General features: G+C 37.9%; 1 protein-coding gene across 1 annotated transcript in view; it reads left to right on the forward strand.

Annotated features, from left to right (window-relative positions):
* LOC130222054 (oocyte zinc finger protein XlCOF6-like) overlaps positions 1 to 14,363 on the forward strand; it is a 129,694-nt gene that overhangs the window by 34,003 nt on the left and 81,328 nt on the right. The gene's annotated exons all lie outside the window — the stretch shown is intronic.

The following is a 14,363-nucleotide window of genomic DNA, read 5'->3' on the forward strand; positions in this document are numbered from 1 at the left end:
CAATCTAGGCACTGGACAACAAACTTCTGCTAAATCCTGATGTCATCTTGTAACGCCAGACAGCACGTGGCCCAGGATAATTGCCTGGTGCACGTGTTAGCAGTTGCAAGGCAGCAAAAGCCTTCGTTCGTCCCTGGGTGGGCTCGAATCACCAACCTTTCGTTTAACAGCCGAACGCGCTAACCGATTGCACCACAGAGACTTAGAGAGCAATCCAACTGTAGTAGAAATGCTGAACTTTGTCTCAATAGGTATGCTCGAAGAATGCAAATGAAAGCTGCCGAAAAGAGAGAGAGAAAGGTAACAGAAACGCCCAACATGGGGCTTGAACCCACAAGCCTGAGATTAAGAGTCTCATGCACTACCAACTGAGCTAGGCGGGCTTGTGAGATGCTCCTGCGAGAGAAAGTCACTGTTTTGATCAATACCTTCCCTACCTGTGTAAAGTTTGATGCTGATTTTAAATCAACTGGAATAAGTAACTTGGCCAATAGAGGCACTGGACAACAAACTTCTGCTTAATCCTGATGTCATCTTGTAACGCCAGACAGGGCTTGTGAGATGCTCATTCAAGAGAAAGTCACTGTTTTGATCAATACCTTCCCTACCTGTGTAAAGTTTATTGGTGTTTTTAAGTCAACTGGAATAAAAAAAATTGGCCAATACAGGCACTGGACAACAAACTTCTGCTAAATCCTGATGTCATCTTGTAACGCCAGACAGCACGTGGCCCAGGATCATTGCCGGGTGCACGTGTTAGCAGTTGCAAGGCAGCAAAAGCCTTGGTTCGTCCCTGGGTGGGCTCGAACCTCCAACCTTTCAGTTAACAGCCAAACGCGCTAACCGATTGCACCACAGAGACTCAGACACCAAACCACCTGTAGTAGAAACGCTGAACTTTGTCTCACTTGGTCTGCTGGATGAACCCAAATGAAAGCTGCCGAAAAGAGAGAGAAAGGTAACACAAACACCCAACGTGGGGCTCAAACTGTAGTGGAAAGTTGCGCTGGATCTTGACAAACATCTTCTAGGTTTCAAAAAAGAGGCTGAGGTCTTTGAAGTTCTCAAGTTGAAGCAGTTTATTGTTACAGCAGAGATGGTCGATCGAGCTCTCTCCCACTCAATGTCCAAAAACCCACAGTTTATATACAGTTTCTTATCCATAGGTATCATGAGATATGATGTAACATCACCCTATTCCCGGCTCCAATAGCATCCTAGCTTTTTAATTAATGGCTGTATGTTTTTCTGTTTTTACATATCTTAAAGGTCATATAGCATGTGCTAACAATCATGTGTTTGCATAGGATCATGTTGTTTTCATACTTTCTAAATGATTCTCCTTATGTATGTTATTTTGGCGAGGGTTGTTTTTGTCTTGTTCAACATATACATTGTCTAAATGTATTGCATACGCTCTGTCATAATGTTCTCACTTTGGCGCATGACATGCTGTGCTTCAATTGTAAGGCCCTCAATTATAAGGCCCTGCATGTTTGTATGTCTCTTCTGCATTACTTGAATATAGGTATTTCTATAAGTTTTAACAGTGTATTTTAATAGTAATCTATATTTTAATAGTGGCAGATTATAAAGTGATTACATAATAAAAGTTCCACTATATATAGTGATTACATAATAAAAGTTCCACTATAAATCCCCCCTCAGGGGCTTTATCAAAAAAGTCCCTTTCCTAAATCCCTCGCTGAAGTGCAACTTAAGAATCTAACATTTCGCTCAGTTTTTAACGTTCTTGTGCAACCAAAAAAATTGCCCATCTACATCCTTATCAATTGTCAGCATCCTTGCGCCGCACTTCAGAGGAGAAACGGAACCAAACATCTCCCTCCACTTTTGCCTTTAGAAGGAGTAAAAGATCCCGCTCTCCCTAACTAAATACTTTCTTGGGGACTTCAACACTCAACAATTATTAGTCATGTTAAAACATATGCTTTGTCAGCTTTGCTCACAGCAGTGGTTATATAACATATATACTTGATTAATCAACACACAAGAGAAAATCTCAATATTTGCAGAACATTCATAGCACCTGTAAAAGAACTATATCTGATGTTTCATCCCACGTCGCCAGAGGTACTTCTGAGTACTGTCTGGTGTTGGTGCAGACAGTAGGTTTTTAAACCTCCAGTAGATACTGCTCTTCTTCTCCTTTGTTGCTGGATTCTGGAGTGTCCCTTGACCCATAGTCATCTTCCCTCTTTCCTCGTGTACATCTGATATCAGCTCCGGTAGCTTTGATGAACTCCTATATACACAAAATTTTATACTAGTAAACGGGTCTTAAAATGATTACACAATCTTTCAGTTCAGTCCATTCTATTTGCATTTTCCTGTATTAGGATGATGCCTTGCTTAAAACCATTCTCTTTGGGATTTAAAGCCTTTATAAAATTAGTAAAAAGCTAAAGAATTATATTATTATTATTTTTAAGACATTAAAGATGAAAGAAATTTAGGGTAGTAATTGTTCTCAAAACTCATCCAAATGTTCCAAATCTGGCCCAAGAACTTCATAGACATGGTCTCTGCAGTCATGCACAGTTCTATTAACTCGCACATCGACCATCTGTTTGGCAGCAGCTTTAGCTATAAATCTGAGAAGAGGGATAACACAACAAAATAGAATAAAAACAAATATAGCAATTCTTTTGAATATTCCAATCTTAATTATTGTCCAATCGCAACTATTGTCCTAATGATCCATATATGGAAGCAAACTAGTTACTAAAGTTCTTATCCTCTCCAGCGTTCTCTTTTACTTCTTTCCTCAGATTTTCCGATTTTCGCATGGCTTCAGTGAAAGATCCACTTGTGGCAGTATTATTTGGAATATAGGAGCAGTAAAGGGTGCAGTGATTTACCAAGCCATTTTATTTGTTAGGGCCAATTATTCTCCTAATACTTTAACGTCATCATTTGTGTAATTTATAAATCTTTGTTGGTTGTAATAAATGTAGTTAATCCACTGTAAAAATTGTCATTGCAATTATCCACACTATTATAGAGTCAAGTCCTTCTTTTGCTATATCTCTAGTCTTAAACTTATCTGGTATTACACTAGGTTGGCCAATGTGAACTTCTGAGTCAGGTGTATATTGTCTCTTAACTCGATGCTTCCAATTCTGCTGTCTTTGTATGTCATTTTGCTCTTCAACTCAATCAGTTATTATCACTTCCTGTATTAGTTTAACTCTAGTACAAATCCCTTTCCATTTCAATGGAATGTTGGGGTGTAATATTCCCCTTCCATAGATCCAGTAGTAGTCTGCTATTTGTTCATATTGTTGTATTAAGGGAAATCATCTTGGCAATTGGACATTTTGTCCAGTGCAATTACCAAGTGTGCTGTTAGCCGTCCTATCGCCTTTTTTTGAAACTGGCAACATTATATTCCTTATTGTAGCTGTAGCCATTTGGAAGGTTTGCATATAAACATTTTCTTTTCCCCACATCTATCAGTCAAATGGCAAATTATTGCACAATTTCCTTTTAAATTTTCTCACATTTGTCGATCCACTTGTTTGGTTATAACATTCATATTCTAATTTCTTATTGCATATTTGTGGGAATCTCTCTTGTTGTTGCTTGAACTTTAATGTTCATTTCTTTGCTTTCTTTTTTCAACCTACCATTGTTCTCTAATGTAAATTTGGTGCTTCCTATAATATCGAGACATTGGGCCTGGCAAAATGGGCAGTCACAGTACAGTATACTGAATTTTGCACAATGTCTATAAACATAAAAATTTACAACCACATTAAGCTTTTTCAAAAGTGTTTGTAAACATATTGGGCAATTGAATATTTGTAATTTTCTAAATGTATTTTGCCCAACAATACCAATCATTGTTATTAGTTTTTTCTAAGAGCTGATGATCTGAGATCTGGTCATACTCAATTTCTTTTTAAATTGCATATCATTTTGATTTTCATACATATCCTCTGGGTCAATATTTTTCTTCAGACGATTGTTCTTTACCTTCATTTTGTTGTGGGATATTCACCCCTTTCCAAGAAAACTAAGAAGTCAGTTGTTGGATACTCTTGTCTGACTCCATCAGACTGGGATAATCCTTTACCTTTGGAGAAGTTACCTCTAGGCTTTCACTCATCTTCATTTGCATCATCATCAGCAGCAGCAGGAACATCTTCCTTCTGTCGTTCACTGTTCTGTTCCTGTGAATGAATAGCTTCATACATGGCAGTTAGTTTTTCTTATAAGACAAAATTCTTATTTGCCAATGTATTAGACAGGACATTAGCGTTCCATGCAGTGTTAAGTTCCTGTTTCTGTTAGTGTACATGTAAAAGCTCATTAAAGCATCTGTTTACACATCAGTCTAGTTTAATAATCCAAACTTAATCAAGTTTAGCATTTTCACATATTTTTAAAAAAAGCTTTGGCCCTCATGGATCTTCTTGTAGCTTTTGACCAGTCCTTGTGATTGTGCATGATAATTTCACTCTAGCCTTTGATTTATTCTTAATTAACAGTACTTCTTTAACAGTTTTATTTATTTGTTTGCTTATTCATTTAATCACTTATTTACTTATTTAGCTATTTTTAATTTACTTTAATTACTCTAAATACTTTATGAATGCACATCCATTATTTGAAATTATTTCTGATGTTATTCCAGATGTAGAAATCATAGTTTTTCTTATTAGAAATATAATTAATCACCACAACCTGTTTTTAATCCTAACCTGTTAAGTAGTACAAACATTTATTTCTTGCCTTGTACTCATTTTAGTATAACCTCAAAACCCTCACTAAATGCTTAAATGTCACTTAAGGTACTGGTTGCTGTCCCTTTCCTCACATTATATTTAGCACAGATGTAACATGGGCAAAACTCACTAATCACTGCATTTAATAAAGAGACCAATCTCCTTGCTGTTTAATTTTTCCTAATACTTCACCCTTGATCAAAATCATGTGCATCTGTGATAAGTATACTTAGAGATGCTGTTGGTGCAATGAATCCTTTATGTTTAGGCTATAGACTATGTCTTTTCCTCCCTTTCATGCTAGATTGTTCACAGAGATCTGTTTGTTGTTTAATTTTCACAATGTTCTTTAATTGAGATTGTAGCTCTAAAAGCACTATAGGTGACTTACTACCTCACATCCTGTCGCTTATTTACTTTTAAATCTGCTACAGTGTTTTCTTCAATGACAGACTAATTTATCATTCATCACCTCAAATGCCTTTATTGTATCTGTTTTTCCTGTTAATTCAGAACTGTATCTTTGCAGTTTTTCCTGTTTCATAAATTTTCTCCAGTGCTGTTTTTTTGTAAAATTCTTTGTTCCATCAATGCTAAAATCAGTCATCCCTAAAAGTTATCATATGTTTTCTGCATTTTAACTGAGCTAAGTCTATATGGAGATAATTAAATCAGCTACATAGTGTAACAAACTACTATTCATCATAAGATCTTCAGGCACTTTGGTGTATGTATAATTTTCACCAGGAAATGTAAATACTAATTGGTACTCACCCTCCTCTGCTAATTACCTAAAATAAGCTGAACAGAAATGAATTACTTAACAATATTTGACATCAGGAGGAACATTTGTTCATAAAATGTAGGAACCTCAGCTGGAAGATTTTCTCTCATTGATTGTTCTTATAGCATATGCTTTTTACCGGCTTTAATGCAGCATAATTAAAATATTTTAATTTAAATTAAAATCAGGTCTTATTAGTTACATACACAGTCATATCTGACTTGAAATATAATTTAAATATAAATATCCAATGATTTATTTCATATTATAATCACTAGGTGTTAATAATCCTACTCTCAATAAAACTCCAATATTGTTTTTATAATCATTTCAGCATTTTTCTTCTTTTCTCTGCAGATGTGCATCTGGTTTAATTTTAACCCTCACTGTACTGGTTAATTTTCTAATTCTAAATTCAAGTCCAGCAATGATAATATTTCTTTAAGTATTTAACACTGCACTTGTTTAAATCATTTAACTTCTGAGCTATTTGTTCATTCAGATGTTGTATTCATTATTGTTTCTCTTTCTCTTGATATTTACTTCTTAAGGCAAGTCCATCTTACTGATTGGGTCCACAGCGTTTATGTAATTTTTTGTAAAATCACTGAATCTATCTGGTCTGTTTTGCTTTAGTCATTAGTCCCCAAATTTACTTCCCAATTTTTCAGTTATATGGCTATTTATGAACCAAACTCTATTATATTAAACCCCCTTTTTTTCAAAAAATCATATTTTATTACACTTAGAGCTTCTCACTGTTGACTTATTCTAATGTGCTGTTCTTTTTTCCTTTAATTTCTTCCTGGTATTAATTTTCTAAGTCTAAATCTCTTTCAGGATCATACATCTGTATAGACAAATTCTGCTTTTTACTAGCCCTGCTTCAGAAATGTTTAACTTAATGTATGATCCCCATTATCAATTGTCTTACTTACATCTTCTATGTGTTATAATTAATAGATATCATCTTTTTATTTTGTAATTCTTAATTAATTCAAATTGCTTTTACTAAATGTGTAGTCCTAATTTATATAATACCTTCCTTCCTGACTAATTTGACAGGAGTCTAATTTGATTCAAGAAAGGGTCCACTTTTGTTTTAATTTGCAATGTACTTGATTTGCATCATAGTTCTACTGGGCTTTTGAGATTGAGTTTGCTAGGCCACAGCCAATCTCTCTCCCTCGCACCCCAAGGCAACTGTTTCATAGATGGTGCAGTCTTTGCATTGTTGCATTCAGGAATCCCCATATTTCCTGCATTTTGAAGGAGTTAATATGTAGAGCATTCCTCCTTCCTCTTGGTGATGGCTTCTCTTTCACCCAGCTGATGTTGCTGGAAAGCTTAGCTTTTTTGATCAGTTTATCAGTCTCTTGTTTCTCCTTCTTTAAGTGTCTCTTGAACATATGTGGATGGGTCAAGTCTCAGTAGTTCTCTGTATGCAGTGCCTGGCTCACTGCTTTAGTTCATGTAATAAGAGTCCACAGTCAACAATTTGCTCCTTGTGTTTCTCCAAACACCTTATTTAATTTCCCAGTGCCTTCAGGAATGTCCGGCAGGCGAAAAGACAAGGACCCCTCAAAGTCCATCTCTGTGCCCCTTAATTTAATATATACATTTGCTTAGTTATTATCTAAACATTTTTCCACTTTCCCATTTTTCCTTTATTAAATAAAGACTTCTCTCATCTATGTTCTTCTCTTTGCTGCCCAACAGCTGATTTTTTATAAATATATTTATTACTAAATCATCTGTATTTTGTAATAATTTTCTAATTTGTTAGTTTTCTTCTAATTCCATTTCTTTAGCTTCAGCTTGTGCTTAACTTATTTATTTTTCTCCTAATTTATTTTAGTGTTTTCTCACTAGTGGGTCTTTCTTTACATTGTTTTAATTTCTCTAGCATTTTCTATACCTGTTTCAAGTTTACAGTACATATTTCTTACTCTTTTTTCACACTCATCATTTTACTTTTTACCTTTTGTCTTATTCTTTTCATTTATAATTATTATTTTTCAGAGTTTGTATTTACTCACACACTGCTTACATCAAATGTTCCTCCTCTTTGCCATTATTTTCTTTTCTGTTCTCTTTTTGTTGAGTATTTAATTATAAATTATTTATATCTTAAACATATATATTTTTTCTAAATTCTAAGTATTATTCCTCTCTGTTCCCAAATGTTTAACTTATTACTTTATTCTTTTATATAACACATTTTTTATTTTCCAAATTGTATTTACTTTACCATATTTATCTTATACTCTTTACACCTCATTAATATTAAATCAGATACTATTATTCACTAAATTAAATTCTAAGAATTTATATTATGATCTCTTTGTATGCACAAATGTCAACCTATGTTATATACTTCTCTTTAATTTAATATATTTCTCTTTATATTTTTCTATCTGAACTGAATTCATTTATTTCCTAAATATTATAATCTCTTCCCTAAACTGCATCAGTCTCTTCTATATTTTCTTTATTACACAATATTTCACAGTCCATCTTTATATTATAATCTACAATGATGATTCTTTTATCTCACTCTTTATCACAAACACTAGACACAAACACTTAACCACACTCTCACATTCTAGTCCCTCAAATTTAGAGGACTCATTCACTCAACATTTGTCCCATCTCAACATCTGCCTGTCCACCAATATGGAATTTTACACAACCATTCACACAGACACAGACAACACTAAAGCAATAACCATAGGAATTTCCTTGCGCACGTCATTATAATCCAATCTGCTTTTAATCTCTTAACTGTCACCACACATTCAGAACTCACTCTTGAAATCTAAATCTTTTCTATGTATATCCTATATAATTAAAAAACTTCCCAAATCTCAGTAACAGCTACTAGTTAACGTCTGTCGCTATCAAGGCCTCTTAACGAGCAAACACAGATCATTTGCATGCAAACTATTCTTTTTTTTTAAATCTGGAATCCAAACCTCCCTCTATTAATTTTATTTCTTTTATTTATTTTGGAGGAACAGTTAAAATGTCTTTATCATCACAAGCAGGTCCTGGGAGACAAAACAAACTTTTTTACATGCAAAACTGCTTTTCTTAATTGTTGTGGCCACTTTGCTTGCTTTGTCCCTCCAGCACAGCATGTGAAATTTTTATTCATTCTCTAATCAATTAATATTTTATCTGTATTTTAATCTCTTATAATACTCACTTTCTCTCACACTACACCTCAGTAATTTCTCTCTAGCTCTCATCGTCCTTAAACACACACCCTACTCATGCTTTAACCTTCTAGATCTCTTACCACATGCATCTTCATTCACAAATGTCTCAGCATTTGCATTCTCATTCAATCTAATTATCTTTTCCAAAACATTCCCCATTCTCTTCGGTCCAGACCACATACATATATAAAAGCACAACACTTAGACTAACACAGGTCATCCACTGAGATCCAGCCCTCCCTGTAGGTGCTTTTGGGATCAGATTAAAGGCCTCCTCCCAATTTCCCTGCCTCTATCGGGAGAGTCTTACTCAATCCACAGGCGAGTACAGAGACGCGGAGCGCTCCTTAGCTCTAATCACACCTACAGCAAGCGATCATTTCCAGTGCTACCTCGCGCGCCTTGCTCCCGCCTCTCGCGTAGCAATCCATGCATGTACCTCTCTTTCATACGCATATAATTTACAGCCATTCGTTAGTATATAATACAAAGCCATTAGTTTGTGCATAATTTACAACCATTTGTTAGTACAAGCACATACCATGACAACCTGGAAGACCTCTTTTTCTTATAAATAGTTCATTTCACTATTCTTTTATCACTTTATCAATTACTTTATCATTCTTTTTATTAATTTAGTCAATTCATAGGTTCTTTTTAATGGTGAGGTATTTTAAAAGTCAAATTCAGGTGTCCCGTCCACCCCACAGCACACTCATCAGAGAACCAAAATAAAGCAAAAATCTGCTCACCTTTTTTAATCTGCGCGCTATTTGGTCTCTGCGTGAGTGTCTGCCAAGGATCGGCCCATTGACACCTTCCTTCGACTATCCTCAGTCCAGCCCCACGTTGAAAGGCGCCAAATTATGTAGTGGAAAGTTGCGCTGGATCTCGACAAACATCTTCTAGGTTTCAAAAAAGAGGCTGAGGTCTTCGAAGTTCTCAAGTTGAAGCAGTTTATTGTTACAGCAGAGATGGTCGATCGAGCTCTCTCCCACTCAATGTCCAAAAACCCACAGTTTATATACAGTTTCTTATCCATAGTTATCATGAGATATGATGTAACATCACCCTATTCCTGGCTCCAATAGGATCCTAGCTTTTTAATTAATGTCTGTATGTTTTTCTGTTTTTACATATCTTAAAGTTCATATAGCATGTGCTTACAATCATGTGTTTGCATAGGATCATGTTGTTTCCATACTTTCTAAATGATTCTCCTTATGTATGTTATTTTGGCGAGGGTTGTTTTTGTCTTGTTCAACATATACATTGTCTAAATGTATTGCATACGCTCTGTCATAATGTTCTCACTTTGGCGCATGACCTGCTGTGATTCAATTGTAAGGCCCTCAATTATAAGGCCCTGCATGTTTGTATGTCTCTTCTGCATCACTTGAATATAGGTATTTCTATAAGTTTTAACAATATATTTTAATAGTAATCTATATTTTAATAGTGGCAGATTATATAGTGATTACATAATAAAAGTTCCACTATATATAGTGATTACATAATAAAGGTTCCACTATAATAGGTGGTTGCTAAGGTGTTGCTAGGTGGTTGCTAGGCGGTTGCTAAGGTGTTGCTAGGCGGTTGCTAAGGTGTTTCTAGGTGGTTGCTAAGGTGTTGCAAGGTGGTTGCTAGGCTGTTGCTAAGTTGTTGCTAGGCGGTTGCTAAGGTGTTGCTAGGTGGTTGCTAGGCGGTTGTTAAGGTGTTGCTAGGTGGTTGCTAAGGTGTTGCTAGGTGGTTGCTAGGCGGTTGCTAAGGTGTTGCTAGGCGGTTGCTAAGGTGTTTCTAGGTGGTTGCTAAGGTGTTGCTAGGCGGTTGCTAAGGTGTTGCTAGGTGGTTGCTAAGGTGTTGCTAGGCGGTTGCTAAGGTGTTGCTAGGTGGTTGCTAAGGTGTTGCTAGGTGGTTGCTAAGGTGTTGCTAGGTGGTTGCTAAGGTGTTCCTAGGTGGTTGCTAAGGTGTTGCTAGGTGGTTGCTAGGCGGTTGCTAAGGTGTTGCTAGGTGGTTGCTAAGGTGTTGCTAGGTGGTTGCTAAGGTGTTGCTAGGTGGTTGCTAAGGTGTTGCTAGGTGGTTGCTAGGCGGTTGCTAAGGTGTTGCTAGGTGGTTGCTAAGGTGTTGCTAGGTGGTTGCTAGGCGGTTGCTAAGGTGGTTGCTAGACGCTTGCTAAGGTGTTGCTAGGTGGTTGCTAAAGTGTTGCTAGGTGGTTGCTAGGCGGTTGCTAAGGTGTTACTAGGCGGTTGCTAAGGTGTTGCTAAGTGGTTGCTAAGGTGTTGCTAGGCGGTTGCTAAGGTGTTGCTATGTGGTTGCTAAGGTGTTGCTAGGTGGTTGCTATGTGGTTGCTAAGGTGTTGCTAGGTGGTTGCTAGGCGGTTGCTAAGGTGTTGCTAGGCGGTTGCTAGGTGGTTGCTATGCGGTTGCTAAGGTGTTAATAGGTGGTTGCTAGGTGGTTGCTAAGGTGTTGCTAGGCGGTTGCTAAGCTATTGCTATGTGGTTGCTAAGGTGTTGCTATGTGGTTGCTAAGGTGTTGCTAGGCGGTTGCTAAGGTGTTGCTATGTGGTTGCTAAGGTGTTGCTATGTGGTTGCTAAAGTGTTGCTAGGCAGTTGCTAAGGTGTTGCTATGTGGTTGCTAAGGTGTTGCTATATGGTTGCTAGGCGGTTGCTAAGGTGTTGGTAGGCGGTTGCTAAGGTGTTGCTATGTGGTTGCTAAGGTGTTGCTATGTGGTTGCTAAGGTGTTGGTAGGCGGTTGCTAAGGTGTTGCTATGTGGTTGCTAAGGTGTTGCTATGTGGTTGCTAGGCGGTTGCTACGGTGTTGCTAGGCGGTTGCTAGGTGGTTGCTATACGGTTGCTAGGTGGTTGCTAGGCGGTTGCTAAGGTGTTGCTAAGTGGTTGCTAGGTGGTTGCTAAGGTGTTGCTAGGCGTTTGCTAGGTGGTTGCTATGCGGTTGCTAAGGTATTGCTAGGTGGTTGCTATGCGGTTGCTATGTGGTTGCTAAGGTGTTGCTAGGCGGTTGCTAAGGTGTTGCTATGTGGTTGCTAAGGTGTTGCTAGGCGGTTGCTAGGTGGTTGCTATGCGGTTGCTAGGTGGTTGCTAAGGTGTTGCTATGTGGTTGCTAAGGTGTTGCTAGGCGGTTGCTAAGGTGTTGCTATGTGGTTGCTAAGGTGTTGCTATGTGGTTGCTAAGGTGTTGCTAGGCGGTTGCTAAGGTGTTGCTATGTAGTTGCTAAGGTGTTGCTATGTGGTTGCTAGGCGGTTGCTAAGGTGTTGCTAGGTGGTTGCTAAGCTGTTGCTAGGTGGTTGCTAAGGTGTTGTTAGGTGGTTGCTATTCGGCTGCTAAGGTGTTGCTAGGTGGTTGCTAAGGTGTTGCTAGGTGGTTGCTAAGGTGTTGCTAGGTGGTTGCTAGGCGGTTGCTAAGGTGTTGCTAGGTGGTTGCTAGGCGGTTGCTAAGGTGTTGCTAGGTGGTTGCTAAGGTGTTGCTAGGCGGTTGCTAAGGTGGTTGTTAGACGCTTGCTAAGGTGTTGCTAGGTGGTTGCTAAAGTGTTGCTAGGTGGTTGCTAGGCGGTTGCTAAGGTGTTGCTAGGCGGTTGCTAAGGTGTTGCTAGGTGGTTGCTAAGTGTTGCTAGGTGGTGGCTAGGCGGTTGCTAGGTGGTTGCTAAGGAGTTTCTAGGTGGTTGATAGGCGGTTGCTAAGGTGTTGCTAGGTGGTTGCTAGGCGGTTGCTAAGATGTTTCTAGGTGGTTGCTAGGCGGTTGCTAAGGTGTTGCTAGGTGGTTGCTAAGGTGTTGCTAGGTGGTTGCTAAGGTGTTGCTAGGTGGTTGCTAAGGTGTTACTAGGCGGTTGCTAAGGTGTTGCTAGGTGGTTGCTAGGCGGTTGCTAAGGTGTTGCTAGGTGGTTGCTAAGGAGTTGCTAGGTGGTTGCTAGGCGGTTGCTAAGGTGTTAATAATTTGATGACACTAAAAGATGCCAGTACAATAATACAAAGCAGACAGATAGGCTGGTTAAAACAAATAAACCTGGAGCAGGAAATAAAGAGAATGGCCGAAACTAGCAAAGCCGACCATATTAAAGTCACCGAGATATTAAGAAAATATCAAAGCCACGCCGCACGAAGTAAAAATGATTGCGGAAAATTGTCAGATAAGTGGCAATATGAAATAAAGGGTGGTATACCACCACCACAAAGGCAATATCCGATTAACAGAAGCGCGTTGCCTGAAATAAAAATCACAATTGATGAATTAAAACAAAAAGGTATAATAAAAGAAGTTGATAATGCGCCAACAAATTCACCTATTCAAGCGGTAGCAAAACCAGATGGAGGGTGGAGGTTGGTAACAAATTATAAAGCATTAAACAAACAAACTGTACCAGATACAAGATATCTGATTAATGCAAGAGACGCTACGGGCGCAGCCCCAGAGGGGAAATTGCTATCTAAGATAGATCTTGCAAACGCTGAAGCCTGAGAGCAGAGCGCGCACAGCATTTACCTTTGAGAATAAACAGTATGTATATAATGTTTTACCTCAAGGATTTAAGAATTCTCCGAATGCTTTCCAAGCCATAATGATGGAAATTCTTGCCGACTTACCCATAGTAGTTTATATAGATGACATTCTAATCGTTACCAATGATGAGGAAGAACATCTTAAAATATTAGATGAGACCTTGAGCCGACTTACTAAAGAAGGGTTCCGGTTGAACTATAAAAAGATGGAAATCGCTAAAGACGATGTCGAATTTTTAGGATTTCAAATAACTGGTAATGAACGATTCCTTTCACAAACTACAGAAAATAAGTTGAAGGAATTAAGAGGAAAAAAGATAACCAGTTTAAAACAATTACAGAGCATGTTGGGTACATTAAACTTTGTAAGAGATTTAATCCCTGGATATGCTAAACATGCGAAACCCCTTTATAATGCAACTAAAGGTGGTGTTTTAAATTGGAATGAGAAATTATCCGAAATAAAAGCTAAACTCATAGATGAAGCTTTGAATAGTGGTCGCCTCGAGAGAAGAGACGAAACCACTCCATTAGTAGTAAAAATAGCTAACACGGAGGATGAAATTGAACTAATTCTCTATAATGAGGGAAATGAAAAACACCCAGTGAGTTTTATCTCCTCTACTAAGCCAGCAAACCAGAGAAAGATGCAAAGCATGAGTGGCGGCGACCTTCTTGCTACACTCGCTAAATCACTGCTAACGCTGAAAACCCTCGCACTAGATCAGCAAATAGTAGTGAAGGCAAAAGGTGAGGGGATAAATCAAATAGTCAGAGAGGCTAAAAACCTTATAAGTGAGAACAAACGTGTGCATTGTCATACGTGGGCAAAATGGTCGTTGATTTTAAACGATACTCAATTTCAATTTAAATCAGAAAAAATTCCCAAAGCCGAAAAGACTACCAAAGTGCCCATAAATAAAGTTTGTTATTACACTGACGGTACGACCGAGCAGGGAATAACTATGGGCATGGATTCGAAAGAAAGGCCGCAAGGTCACTGAATCAGATAAAGGTAATTTAGAGGCAGGGTTGAGCGCACAGGCTGCTGAAGTGAAAGCATTTAGAAAAGCTTTAGAAAAAGCGAAGCAGCTGA

The sequence above is a fragment of the Danio aesculapii genome, chromosome 4 (genome assembly GCF_903798145.1).
Source record: "Danio aesculapii chromosome 4, fDanAes4.1, whole genome shotgun sequence".
Taxonomy (NCBI): Eukaryota; Metazoa; Chordata; class Actinopteri; order Cypriniformes; family Danionidae; genus Danio; species Danio aesculapii.